Source organism: Anas platyrhynchos, chromosome 19, assembly GCF_047663525.1.
Source record: "Anas platyrhynchos isolate ZD024472 breed Pekin duck chromosome 19, IASCAAS_PekinDuck_T2T, whole genome shotgun sequence".
Lineage (NCBI taxonomy): Eukaryota > Metazoa > Chordata > Aves > Anseriformes > Anatidae > Anas > Anas platyrhynchos.
In genome coordinates, this window is record NC_092605.1 from 6,111,926 (window position 1) to 6,124,919 (window position 12,994).

A 12,994-nucleotide genomic window follows, 5' to 3' on the forward strand; every position below is an offset into this window, starting at 1 on the left:
CAGCGGTTTGGGGCTCTTGAGGGTTGCTTGTGGTGAGCTACGCCAGGCTTTGTTTGATGGCATTTCTGCCGAGTGACAGACGAGCCATCTGGCGTTACGCTGAAGTGCAGCACGGCGTTTGCTCAGGAGGGAGCCCGCAGCGATGACAAAGCAGTTCCACACCTTCCTGTCTGTGTCACGGCTGGTCACTGTGTTCGGGGCGGCTGCGGGGCTGGCCGGCAGAGACGGCACCGCCGTGCTGGAGAGAGGAGCCCATCAGACCTCTGCCCTCCTAGGGACCTGGAGGGGACTGAGCGGCAGCAAGAAAAATGAGGGACTTTCAGGGGCAGCTGTGTTTTACTAACCCAGTCATAATGCCCCTAAAAATCCTTATTGTTCTTGCAATGGTCAACTGTGACCTCTGGCACGGGGAGGCCTGGAAGGTAAGCACGAGCGCCTGGGGCAGGGCAGGCAGGAGGGCAGGCGTGCCCTCGGGAGGGAAGGCATGCGTGCAAGTCAGGGAAGTGTTACAGGCTGGGGAAAGTTTGTGGTGGAGGGCATCGGAGCAGCCTTGCTGTCATGGGCTGTGGTGTGGAGGGTGCGTTTCTGCATGAGGCTCACGGTGTGAGACCTGACAGGCAGAGTGGGTTAAACGAAACAAACTTCAGTGCTTTCCCTCCCTGTTGTGTCTATCTTTTGTTTTCCCCATCTGAGAGTGAAATACAACTGGAGATATTCCCAACCCGAGACACAGCCCCTGCCAGAGCCGCTCCAGAGGGAGAGGTGTTGGCTGTGAGCAGGGGCAGGGTGCGCCCAGAGATCCACCTTCGCTTCGTGGGGCGAGTGATTCCCCTGGCTCCAGGCCAGCCAGCCACAGGAACCTGGCTGCAGCATCACCGCCGTGCTTGGGCAGCAGGCAGCACCGACCGCTCCACTGCTGGCTTTGGGGATGGGCTAATTAATGCCCACTGTGGGGATGAGCTAATTAATGCCCACCAAGCAGCCTGCCCATGTCACTGTACCCATTTCTGCACAGCTGCTTGCTTGTGGATGGACGGACTCTGTCCTGCCAGTGCTCCTGCCCCTTCCTGTAACCTCACAGGACTGTACTCCCATGACTGATTTCTGTCATAAGTGCTTAAAAAAGTTGTTTTCTCCAGATTCCAGGACAGTGATGTGTGCTAGCTTATTTTATCTCTCTTTTTTTTTTTTTTTTTCAGTATTTATTCTTTTCATGTTTGTGAAAGAATTGGTGGATTTAGCCTTAATGCCATTCTTCATATTGCAGACTGCCCTCTCCATCCTGACTCCCTGTTTTACTCCTCTTTCAGCTGAACTGCTCCAAGTCGTTGCAGATCTCTGCTCGTTCTTATCACCTCTTCCCCAGCTTTATTCCTACTCTAATTTTTCAGATCAGACGTGGATGCAGTAATTGCATGTGGAGAAGCAATTTGTTAAACAAAACTCTATAATATTCAATTATTCAACATCTTTATGCATTCTAACACCTCGTTTGCATTTCTGAGAGCTTCTCTATGTTGAGTAAAAGTTTTTTATTTTCATTGAACTCTGCAACAATGTTCAAAGCTTTTATCCTTTAATAACTCCACCTAGGGGTATGGATAGTCAAATTAGTCTGGCTCCACCACAGCAAGTCCCTTTCCCAGTGTCTGGTTGGATTAGTCGTTACCTTTTTTGAAAAGGCTTTGTTTATCAATTAATTGATATGTTTATCAATTAATTCTGCTTTATATGCCTGTGCCAATAGATTAGAACTGCATGCATTTTTTTTCTATGCTGACTGCACCAACTTGCCTTTACACATCACTTACCTATCTTTAATTGGGTTTTGTGGCTCTGGAGCAAGAATTACTCATTTGTTATTTGTTATTCTCAGGAACATTCCAACTGCTTTTCTTAAAGCTGAATTCTTTGTAAAGGAGAAGTGACTAGAAACCCCAAACTGAGTCCCAGGTCTTGCTTAACTTTGTAAGGCACACTGACATACTGACGCTGCTCCAGTTAAGGTATGGTATGAATCAGAAACTAACAGCCGCTGTGGAATGAGTGTGTTCACATGAAGTCATCCTGCAGTGACTACTGCAGAACAGTCAACTCCTCCTTGTAAGCAAGCCCCAAAAGAGAATACTTGTCCCAGTGACTGTGCGACTAGATAAAAGATAACGGGCACAGGAAAAGCACCCTGCTATCAGATGAGGATGGGCGCTGTTTGACTGGCTGCAAACAACAAAATTTGTGCTGCTCAAGGCCACGCAGGACTGTCCCGGGGGTGTCCTTCCTTGCAGGCTGATTCCAGGAATGTGGCACTTTTGGAATGGTTTGTTTCAGGACTTTCTGCTTTGACACCTGTGATTGCTGAGACTGGCCCATCATAGGAAGCCCCAGACCCCCTGCTCCTTTCCATGGGAATTTCCTCTCTTAGCAACTCCAGTGTCTTCACCTGATACTGAAAGGAGATGGAAGTAATTGGCAAGATGTGTGGATGGAATTGATCTGTTTTCAATCTGGTATCTACCAAACCAACTAAGTAGAATCACCTCAACTGCTAACAGGTTGGAGAACAACAACCTACTCTTTGTACTGAAAGCAGGAAGATCTGGAATGGGGTTTTGTAACTTTTTTGATATGATTCTATGTTACAATTTTTATATTTATTATCTGCATCTTACTCAAAATAAGAATATTTATGTTAAAATAAACATTTCTACTCTGAAATACTGGAATGAGCCTGCTCAGCTTCTCCCTATCTCAGCTCAGCCCTTTTGAAGAGAATCAGCTCGTGGATTTTAAAGTCAGAAGGACCAGTCTGAACCTCAGAGGATGCGCACAGAGCAATCCCTGCAATTCATCCTGAAACCAGAGCCCTGATGAATGGATCTTTTTCTTATGTGCTATGGGAACTCTGCTTATATAAATGTCTGATAAACTGTTCCAATGTTTTATAACCTTGTCTTGTACCTTATGGCAACCCAGAATTTCCCACTTAATGCCTCTTGCACAGCCACGTGGAAGAAACCCTTCACGTATGTGACTGCATATGGTGAATAGGAGAACAAGAAGGTTTGGTGTTAACTTTTATACTATCTGTTCTCAAAACAGCTCTATTGCACATCTCTTCCAGTTGTCTTTCAGAGTGGACAGCAGGCACAGCAGAGCTCCATAGGGACACTTGGCTAGGAACTGATAGGCAGGAGAGATCCCACATCTCTCCCACGTATCTGGGGTGGGATCCAGCCTGGCTGACCCCCCTGTTACACCATAGGGAACTCTCAGCAGCCCTGTGAGACCCTTTCTTAATGCCCAGGCTAAGACACTAAGATTTCAAGGACAAATTTGGCTGTTCTTTCTGAAAGTTCAGTGTCATTTAGCACCTCTGATCTGGCTTGGAAAAATGCATAAATACCGACAATAAATATGTTTTGAAAAGTATGTGAGGCAATCATGTTGTTTTCAGGGTCAATTTCACGTGTTGCCATCAGTTTCTACTGTGCTCAAGCATTGCCCCAGCCTTCTTGGAGCTGCCATCCCTAGCATATGCTAGGTAGTATGAACATTAGGATAGAAGCCACTGCAATAAAGCATCGTGGTACTTGCATGCAGATAATTCTGCATGGGTAACAGAGGAGCTGCTAAGCTTGAGCCACCAGTCATGTTAATTTGCACATCCTTGGAAAGCACACACTGACAACAGTAGTAACTGCCCACCAAGAATAGACCCAAAGGAGCAAAGGTTGCAGAGTGAGATTCCCACTGGGGAAAAAAAAAAAAAAAAAGAAATGAATTGCTCTTCAAGTACGAGCAATTCTGTTAGAGTCTTTCAAACACTGCTGTTCCAGGCTGCAAGGACTCTCTGCAGGGGACGCTTTCTGAACTGCCCTGTAATATTATCAACTGCTTTCAGTGCACAAATCCTGTCTGGAATAATTTAATGTGGTACATTCAATTAAACAGAAATTGTATGTGAGCCACATGATCTGAATTAGTCCAGTGCAGGAAATAACATTTTGCAGGCAAATTTGTTGCCTTCTTTCACTGGAACCCTTTAGTGCTTTGCTGTAGTTCTTGATGAATAGCTGCTTCATGGAGGAAATATGGTTATTATGGCAAACTTTCTTCACAATGTTTAAACATTTAATTTTCAGCAAGCCTGAAGAAATCTAAGCTCTCAAGGAACCTTTAGCTTTAGCAGATTATTGTTGGGTTTTGTCTTTTTAATTGGATCAGAATTGGCCAAGTTTATGTAAGGGAACATTTGCAGGAATTGGTGGGAAGGAACGAGCGATTTCTCTGGTGAGCCAGCCAGGCCAGCCTTCTCAAGGATGGACTTTGTTCTGGTGCCCGGCTGGTATTAGCTGAAATTTGGTTGCTATTTGGTGCTTTTTAAAGAGAAATAAAACAAAACAAAACAAAACCCTGGAAAATGAATAGAATTCCTGAGTTCCACATTAGGCACGCAAGCTCATCAGCTGATTTCAGATAGTATGACTTGTGTACATGCCTTTCTCTGCAACATCAAGTTTGAAAACTTTCCTGTGGCATTGTAGCAGGATTTTGTCTTCTGAGCCAGAAAACCATGCAGAAATTCCTCATTACTGAGGCTGATGCTACATTATATGCAGCTTTTTTTTTTTTTTTTTTTTTTTTTTTTTTTTTTTTTTTTAATGTATGTGCTCTTTCCTGGCTGGTAAGGATATAAAAAAAACAATTAATGGTTTTCCAGGTAAATAACGCTGTCAGTAGTTATGTGTTAAATCCCATATTATAATCACTGACAGTCCTCCCACTGTTTGTCATTGTACCCCTGACTTAATGTGGTGCGACAAACACTGGAGGGATCCTTCATGAGCAGTGCACCTGCAAAACTTTACCTGTTATTTAAGTTGATCCTCCTATAAACCTCCCCTGCGCTCTGTATGCACAATCAGACGGTTCTTTCTCCAAGCCCAACAGGAGCATGTTCACATACGAGGAGTGAAAGCAGAGAAATTCAGAACTGTGGCAATCCAGTTTATAAATTAGGTAAACCCATGGAGATGGACACAATGCATTTATTAGTCTGCAATTAAGGGAAGGCAATGAAGTTTTCTCTGCACACCCCCAGACTGCTCAGGCTGCTCATCGGCCTCATGAGAGAAGCTGAGCATTACAAAGCTTCACTGTGATCCTGAATCTATGGATGAGCAATTTGTTTTTCCCTTAAACTTCCTGTGGCTTTGGCTGAGCACTTTTAAAGGGAAAAATTTAAGAAAGATTTATTGGTTTCTACAGCCTGCAGTTTACAAATGTACTCCATGTTCATCCACTTCTCCCACAACAAACTGACGTGCCATAATTATTGCCCACATATACAAGAAGCACTTTTAATCATTACTTAATAAAGTGGAACAGAAATGGACTAACAATATAGCAGGGACCAAAGACACTTCCAGTGCTCCAATACACAGGACATGGTTTGGCCATCAGCCTGTAGGAACAAGAGCTGTTACGGTTTCATACTGTGCCGGCCGGTTCCAATATATGCTGATGTTTATGTCTGGCAGCACAGATGCTACTTGTAGTACCACGCTTTTGCTCCATGACAGATGAGAAGCAAATCCATGGATTCCAGTGCTTGCACTTCCAAGTAGTTAAGGCTTGCTCTTAATTGGGGAAAGGAAGCCAAAGGAAATCATGTGCATTGGAGTCAAATACCATTTTTAGGAGTGGGAACTGCATGAGTAGTTCAACAGTGATTAAAATAGCTGGGGACCAAGACACACTAATGATTAATGGTCGCTTTCTGTGAGCTGAGGACATGTCCTACAGAATCTGGCCCTCCTTAGAGATATTCACGAAGTACAGTTTGGCTGAGCACGTTTTAAAGGCATGAGCAAGAATTGGTTGGTTAGTTCTTATTTTCCTTTATGTTGTGGATCATCTATGTCACGTGGCTTGAATCATTAGCTCCTATTTCTGAAGTGTGTGGTACATACAAGTAACTCTAAACCAACCTGAACCAGAGCAGGCATTGGGAGCACAGCCTGAAGACATTACAGTGGGTGCTGAGTCCTGCACACTAAGCTGCAGTTGGAACAAGACCTAAACAATTATTTTAAAGTCACTTTTTTTTCTTTTTTTTTTTTTTCTGACTGCTTGTTCACCTTCTGTGACTGTGCTATGTCCTAAAGCCCTGCACAATCCCCTGCCCAGGTACTAGCTGCACCATTGAACAGTGGCTTTCCTTAGCAGGACCCAGGCAACATCCTGATGAAGAATCCTGCAGGATGCAGAGGTGACAACAGAGGCCCGGACCCTACCATATCCCATTACAGCAGAGCTGGGCACCTCAGGACTGGCTCAGCCAGGCCTCGGAGGAACACACCTCACTTGTGAGGCCCCAGCAGCCCTCAGCATGGTAAAGCTGGCCACGGGTGCACGGAAGCAAGGCTGTACCTCTGGCCACCTGCTTGTTTGAGGGCAGGGCCCTCGTACAGTTGCCACGTCTCAGGGCTGTGATGTGCCCCCAGCTGTGTCCCACACAGGGCTTATCCTGGGGGGCTGAAGAAGCTGCAGCAGGACTGGGACAGCAAAGCCTTCTGGCTCTCTGCTGGGAGCCCTGTGTCCGTGGGCACAGCTCCCACAGCCCAGCAAGGGGCTGCAGCAAACATGGGGCTGCAAACATGGGGCTGAGCCCTGAGGCCCTCTTGCTTCAGCAGTACCTGAGTGGGGCTCGGTGTGGCACGGAGGGTGCTGGGGGAGGCTGAAAGGCAGGAGGTGAGCTGGGGGCTGCATCGTACTCCACCCTCGCTCGCTGTGTGGCAAGGAGCATGGGCTTAACCTCTGCGTGCCTCCCACCCCGACTGAACCAAAGATAGGAACCTCTGTCTGTCTCTGTGGGTTTCTGCGGTACTTAATTGATTTGTGCTGCTAAACAGCCTCGTAATAAATGAGTACAAGGTGTTAAAGAAGGATGAGCTAGTGGGAAAGATCCAGCTGAAACAAAGCTTAGATAGAAAACATGTGCATGCCGAGGCAGAGTGCACCCTCTCCCCGTTCCCACCCCTGGCCCCGCACAGGGTGATTAATGCTTTACAGAAACACTGGCTTGTTTTCAGGCCTCTGTCGTGTCCTTGAGCATCTCTGTGGCCTGACCATCCAGTGAGGTTTGCTGCTGCCGGAAGGAGGCCAACCGAGAAGCTGAGTGTTCCCAGTTCATGTACCCGCCCTTGTCCAGCGTCGTGCTGACACTACCAATTCACCCAGTCAGGATGGCTTTTCCTGCGCAGAAACAACAAGGCAACACTATAGGAAAACTTAAAGTGAGAAACTTCTGGGAATTCCTTGTTATTTTTTTCTTTCCAGCTTCAGAGTAGGGTGAAAACTATCAGCTATAAAAATATTACAGTTTATACTGTTAAACAAATCATCATTTGTCATCAGGTAGCTGAATTACATCCAATTCCAGTGACAGAGCCAAAACTGATTTTTTTCCCAATATTATCATATAGTAACAGCTGGCAGAAAACTGGCAACCGAGGCTGTGCTGGGCTGATAAATAAACCAATGCAGAAGACACAGTATCTCATGGAGAGACTGCAGCTCATGCTGGAATGTGTTGAACAAACTCTTGTTAACGATCTATGCACAGGCGGAGAATTGCTTGATGAAAAGGTACTAGAAAAATGTTATTTAAATAAGACACAGATTTCCTAGGGTTATCAAAAGAGCAAGCCAGGTTTTAGGTCTCAGAATACTAAACCATAGCAGCAAAGCAGCAAATGTTAGCATTTCTTGTTCATTGAAACTGAGAGTCTGGTAATAATGAGTGAAATGTCCCAACCAGTTCTAAGATGCAGAAAGGCAAGCCAGAAAACCAACAGAGAGAAATATTTTTATATTTGTTTCACAGTTCCCAAAATCTGCTGGAGAATTTTCCACTCTTCCAGATGTTTTCTGAGGCAGAGAGAGACATACTCTGACTTCAGATGCTGTGTTGCCTCTAAACTGATCAAACTACCCTTTACCACATGGGAGAAAGAAGGGCAACAAGTGAAAATGCCCCAGCAGGAGATACTGCTTCAGGCTGAAGCCCAGTGCCTTGTACAGCCAGCATATTAATGCCCTGGGTTCTGTACTTAACACCACTCTGGTTTTGTCTCTGCTTTGCAGGCATTTTATTTTTATCATGGGTAAGAACAGGAATGTGTGCGTCTCCGTGAGAGAATGAGCATGGGGCTGCAAGCTACATCTCAGTGCAAATAATATTTTGGCAGGAAACCTGCAGGAGATTAAATTAGGGGCCTAAAGACTGAATATTAAAACATTTCAAACTTTGAGTTCCTTTAAATAAGCAGCTACAAACCAAAGAAGCAGTCTGACAAAATTAGCATGTCCAAAGTGCTAAAGGAATCCACTAAGGGTTGTTTGCTTATTGATGCAGATTTAGGAGGGCTTTTAAAATTATTTGTATTGGTAGCTGTATATGTCAACATGCTATTTCCTCAACGCATTTTGAGTCCAGATTAGCTAAAGTTTTAAGTGTTGGCAGACTTGCTACAATAGAAGGGAAATGCCAATGGAATATAACTTTAAACATGATCCAATCCCTGATGATTCATTGGATGTGTTAAAATTTCCTTTGAGACCATGTAAGTAATGCAGGCACTGGAGTGCAGAGTGCCTGTGACTCAGCTCTCTGCAAGGCAAAGGGAGGATGTCAGAATTACTCACTGGGACAGGAGGAATCTCATTTATCTATTTATAGGCAAGGCTGAGATGAGCTTGTACCATTAAAGAGCTGAGTTTGCCAGTTCCCATTCGGGGAGAAAGAGGGAAGGCCCTCACTTTAGCCGTTGAAATAAAAAGCTTCAGTGTTGGCCTCCTTTTTTCCCCCTATTTCCAGCCTTGCTCTCGCATAAGTAGCGTGGGGCTCACAGCCTAGGCCTGGACTCAGAGCAGGGCAGCCCTGAGAACTCCTGGCCCTGGCCGCTGGCCCCAGCTGTTGCTCACAGCCCTCCTGAGGGGCCCAGGAGTCAAGGCTCAGTGCCCCGAGGTCAGGGGAGCCACACGGGCATTACAGTGGCATGTATCCCTCAACAAGTCTCATTTAGAAGTACACACTTTGCCAAAACTCTGTTGTCCGCATGTTTCTCTTTGAAGATGTACAACATTATCCCTTGTCCAGGCCTTTTGACAAAGAGGACATCAGATAAAGAGAGGGCCAGGGGACAGAGCAGGGAGCTGAGCGCGTCGCCTGCTTCCAGCTCCCCGGGGACAGCCATCGAGGCAGCATGGAGGCAAGGCAATGACCGCCGGTGTCAGGACAGCAAATCGTGGAGATGTTCTTTCAACCACGTAGACAAGCTTTGGAGGTGAAAGATGGTCACATTTGGGGATAAAAAGGAAGAGCTCAAACTCACAGCAAACTGTTTTAGTGGCATACATCTAGCACATCACTGCACACATTTTGGCCTAGTTTTCCTACTAAGAAAGAGATCACTACTTGGTAGGTGCCATGCGAGTCTCAGTCACCACACTGCTCCATCACTGGGAACACATTTGTGGTGTTGTTCTGGGCTGTTCCTTTTAATTCCCTGCATTTAACCACCATGATTGACTCCTTTCCCAAAAAGAAGTTTAGGAACACAGGGCTCTGGATTACCGATCCAGTCGCCCACTATTACAGTCAATTACATTATATCATGCTTTTTGGCAGGCTACTCCAGCACTTCATTTAAAATTTTCAGCCTTAATATCATTTGTTCTTGTGCCAGCATCATAATTTAGTTTAAACAATTCTCTTTTTTCTCTGATCTTTACCTATCAGATGTATTTACTGAAAACAATCCTATCTCCTCTAGTCTTTGTTTTGAGAAACTAAACAAATGAAACTCTTCTAGTCTTCTCTTGTTCTAAACCCTCTGATCATCCTCAATGCCCTTCTCTGTACCTGCTAATCTTCCCTGAACATGAGTGAACCTGTATCTTCTAGGATTGTGTTTGCCTTTCCATATCAGATTGGTGGTTCACAGTTATCCCTGGGAGCAAGTAATTCACTGTGTTTTTTTTAACACCACCCTACTTTTGTCATTTTCAAGTGAGTAATGTGATATTCTAGTTATTAATTTCTAATTGCATATCTTTATACTTTCTCTATTCTATTTCAGATAAATTCTGTCATTCAGTTATTGCTGATTGATGTTCTGATCCTCCTTTGTATTAAGAAAGCCTGTGTCCTCAGCAGATTTCTTTACTACATTCCTACTGCTGTGCCAGAGTCATTAACGAAACAAGCAAGGCTGAGCTCAACACTGACCTTTGAGGAGTTCCACTTATTAACTGCCTCTGTCCGGCATTTCCCCTCTCCTTGGAGCTCCCCTTCCCTCAGAGCTTTAGCAGTTTTGTGTTCACCATCCACACTAATCCCCATCTTCTCAACTTCAACTAATAATTTCCCCTGTGGTATAATATCAGATTCTTCACTCAAGGCTGGATAGAGTAAATCACCTGTATTTCATTTGTCTAGAAAAAAAAAGCAGTCATCAAAGAGAAGTATCAGGTTAAGCTGAACTCATTTAATGTGCCAGTTCTTTCCAAATCCTGGGATGGAAATCTGCCAGTGCACCTTCATCTGAGTACACTGAATTCTTTAAGGTTTTCCTTCCATCTTACATGTGACAATTTTCATTCCCTGATGTATGTTCCCACTAGAAATCCTGTCTTTGCCCTGCTGCTCAATATGATAATCTCTACTGAAAATGTAAACAAAGTGTTTTTAATTCATTTTTAGACCATATGCAGACTGGTCTAGTCTCAACCCCATTCTCACTACTACATAGTGGCCACATTTCTCCTCTTTTTTATTTCTCTAGCTGAAACTTTGTGCCATCTGTTCTAATTTCCTTTTCAAAGTCTAGTTCACAATTTTACTTCTGACATTTTTCATTCTACCCCTGTATTTCCTGACCTCAGCAAATTAAAATCGGATGACTGAGGCAAATACTGCCTCCAGTCTTCTGCTCCACCACTCTTCTCTGATGCCGCCCGTGTGGCACCGACAGAGTAACCCCTAAAGCAGGTCCTGAACTGCCGGACCAAGCGTGTCCCTGGAACAGCAGCTGCTCAGGACCTGCTGGGTAAGCTGCTTAGTCAGCCCCATGGCAGGAGCGATGGGCTCCATCAAAGAGCAGAGCAGATGGTCGTTCCCTGTAGCGGTTCCCCTCCAGACATCTGATTTCAGTCCCTGGCTGCATGCGAACCGAATTCCCTCTTGCCAATCAGACCTTCTGCCCTCTCCCTGCCTGCTGTCAGTTAACTCCCCCCGTGTGTTTGGGGCTGGTTATTTATCCCACTGGGTTTGGAGTGTTTCCCTTCAGGGTTTGTCCTGCGTGTTCCAGCTAGTTTTGGAATCCAGTTTCACATTCAACTCATAAGCTATTCAGAGCAGTTGATTCCACTAATTAGTTCCCTTAATTTCCCAACATTTGCCCTTTTTGAGATGACTATGTTTTGGTGTGTGACTACAGACCGTGCTGAAGATTCAGCCCTAATGAGGTGCCTGTAAAAGCTCCTGTTTCTTAACCAGTCTTCAGAGGCTTTGGCTGACTCACAACTTGGTGCTTTAGAGACAGAAAAAGAACCGCACTTCCCTTTGTGTGTGAGAGACACTCTGTATCACCTTAACACTTCTCAGTATTAACTGGGGTTTTCATTCTACAACAGCTGAGATGTAAAGAGCCTAAAGTTCACATTTCAAAAGGTACTGCGCGCAGTAAAGATTTAGTTAAGTCTTTAAAGTAAAGTCTAAAGCTCCCTAACCCCACTAGGATCGCTGCAGCAGTTTAACTTTGCTTACCGGAAAACAAGGTGTCTGCACCAGGCTGCTTGCTTTGAATTCTGTCTGGGTCCTGCAGACAGCAAAGCCCATCCGCACTGCTGAGCACCCTGACTGCAGCCAAGGCAAGTAGCAAAGGCCTAGCTCGGGCTGCTGGTACGAGGCTGACACAAGAAGAGAGGAGCCCTGTCCACAAGACACTTGAAGAATGCAAAGCGTTTAAAATCCTGGCCTTACTGCCACGTAGGGCACTGAAAGGGGGAGTTGAACTTTAGTAGTTGCCTACGTAGCCACCCACTCATTTTCCCCGCTCCCTTGAGAAGCGCTCTGGGACCCTGCATGTGGACGTGTCCTCACCTTACCTGCGTCCTCAGCTGCAGAAGGCAGCGGCACTGCCCACTTCCCAAGTCAGTCTGCAAGTGATGCAACCACAGCACTAAGGCCACGTCCATCTGAGACAGATGGAAGCTGTCTTCTGCTGACAAACTGGTGCATGTTCAAACCCTGTAGAAAGAGATGAAGTGGCAGAGCAAAGTAAATTTCTCTCCTTCCCTCTCCTCTCTTCCAAGGAGAGCAGAGATATCCCTTTCCCAAGGCATGTCTGCCTGGAATGCCCCCTGCTCTGCTGGGCACCTACTGACCTGGGCAGCGTTACAGGACTTGGGGTTTTCTGAAAGAGTAACCTCCTTGTGAACAGGCTTATGGCTTTGGGAGGCACAAAGTAGTCTTGTCTTCCAGGTGTCCAAGCCTTCTGTTCACTTCTGTTTATTCCTTCACTAGCATTTATTTTTGGCCTTGAAAGAAAAACACAACTCCACATTAAAGGGATGGTGTCCAATTAAAACCCACAGGCAGCACCACCCCTTTGCTCCCCCTTTGCAGCAGAAGGCAGCAGAAGAGCGCAAAGAAAGGAAAAAAAAGGCAGGGTTGGAGGAAACCTATCACTTGTTGTACATAAAACTGTTTTTACTTTCTAGTGAAAAGGCAGCAGAGCATCCTCGGAAGCACACTGGTCAAACAGGCCAGATCCTGCATGCCTGAGGCTTGTTTGTGTACATAATTACAGGCCCAAGGGCACATTTCCATTTGTCCTGGAAAGCCTTTCTAGCTGCTATTATAAATGGAGCTCAGGAGAGCGAAACACAGCCTATCAGTGATATCAGATCAGAAAGACACCAGTTC

At 45.4% G+C, this 12,994-nt stretch overlaps 1 protein-coding gene across 1 annotated transcript in view; it reads right to left on the reverse strand.

The window, feature by feature from the left end:
- Nucleotides 1-1,165: 1,165 nt before the first annotated feature.
- The window catches only part of LOC101798301 (uncharacterized), a 167,820-nt gene continuing 155,991 nt past the window's right edge, over nucleotides 1,166-12,994 (reverse strand). The window contains exons 9-11 of the mRNA XM_072025588.1: nucleotides 12,454-12,606; nucleotides 12,175-12,316; nucleotides 1,166-7,257 (exon numbers count right to left, since the gene is read on the reverse strand). The gene's annotated coding sequence lies outside the window, so the exon portion shown is untranslated. The remainder of the gene's footprint in view (nucleotides 7,258-12,174; nucleotides 12,317-12,453; nucleotides 12,607-12,994) is intronic.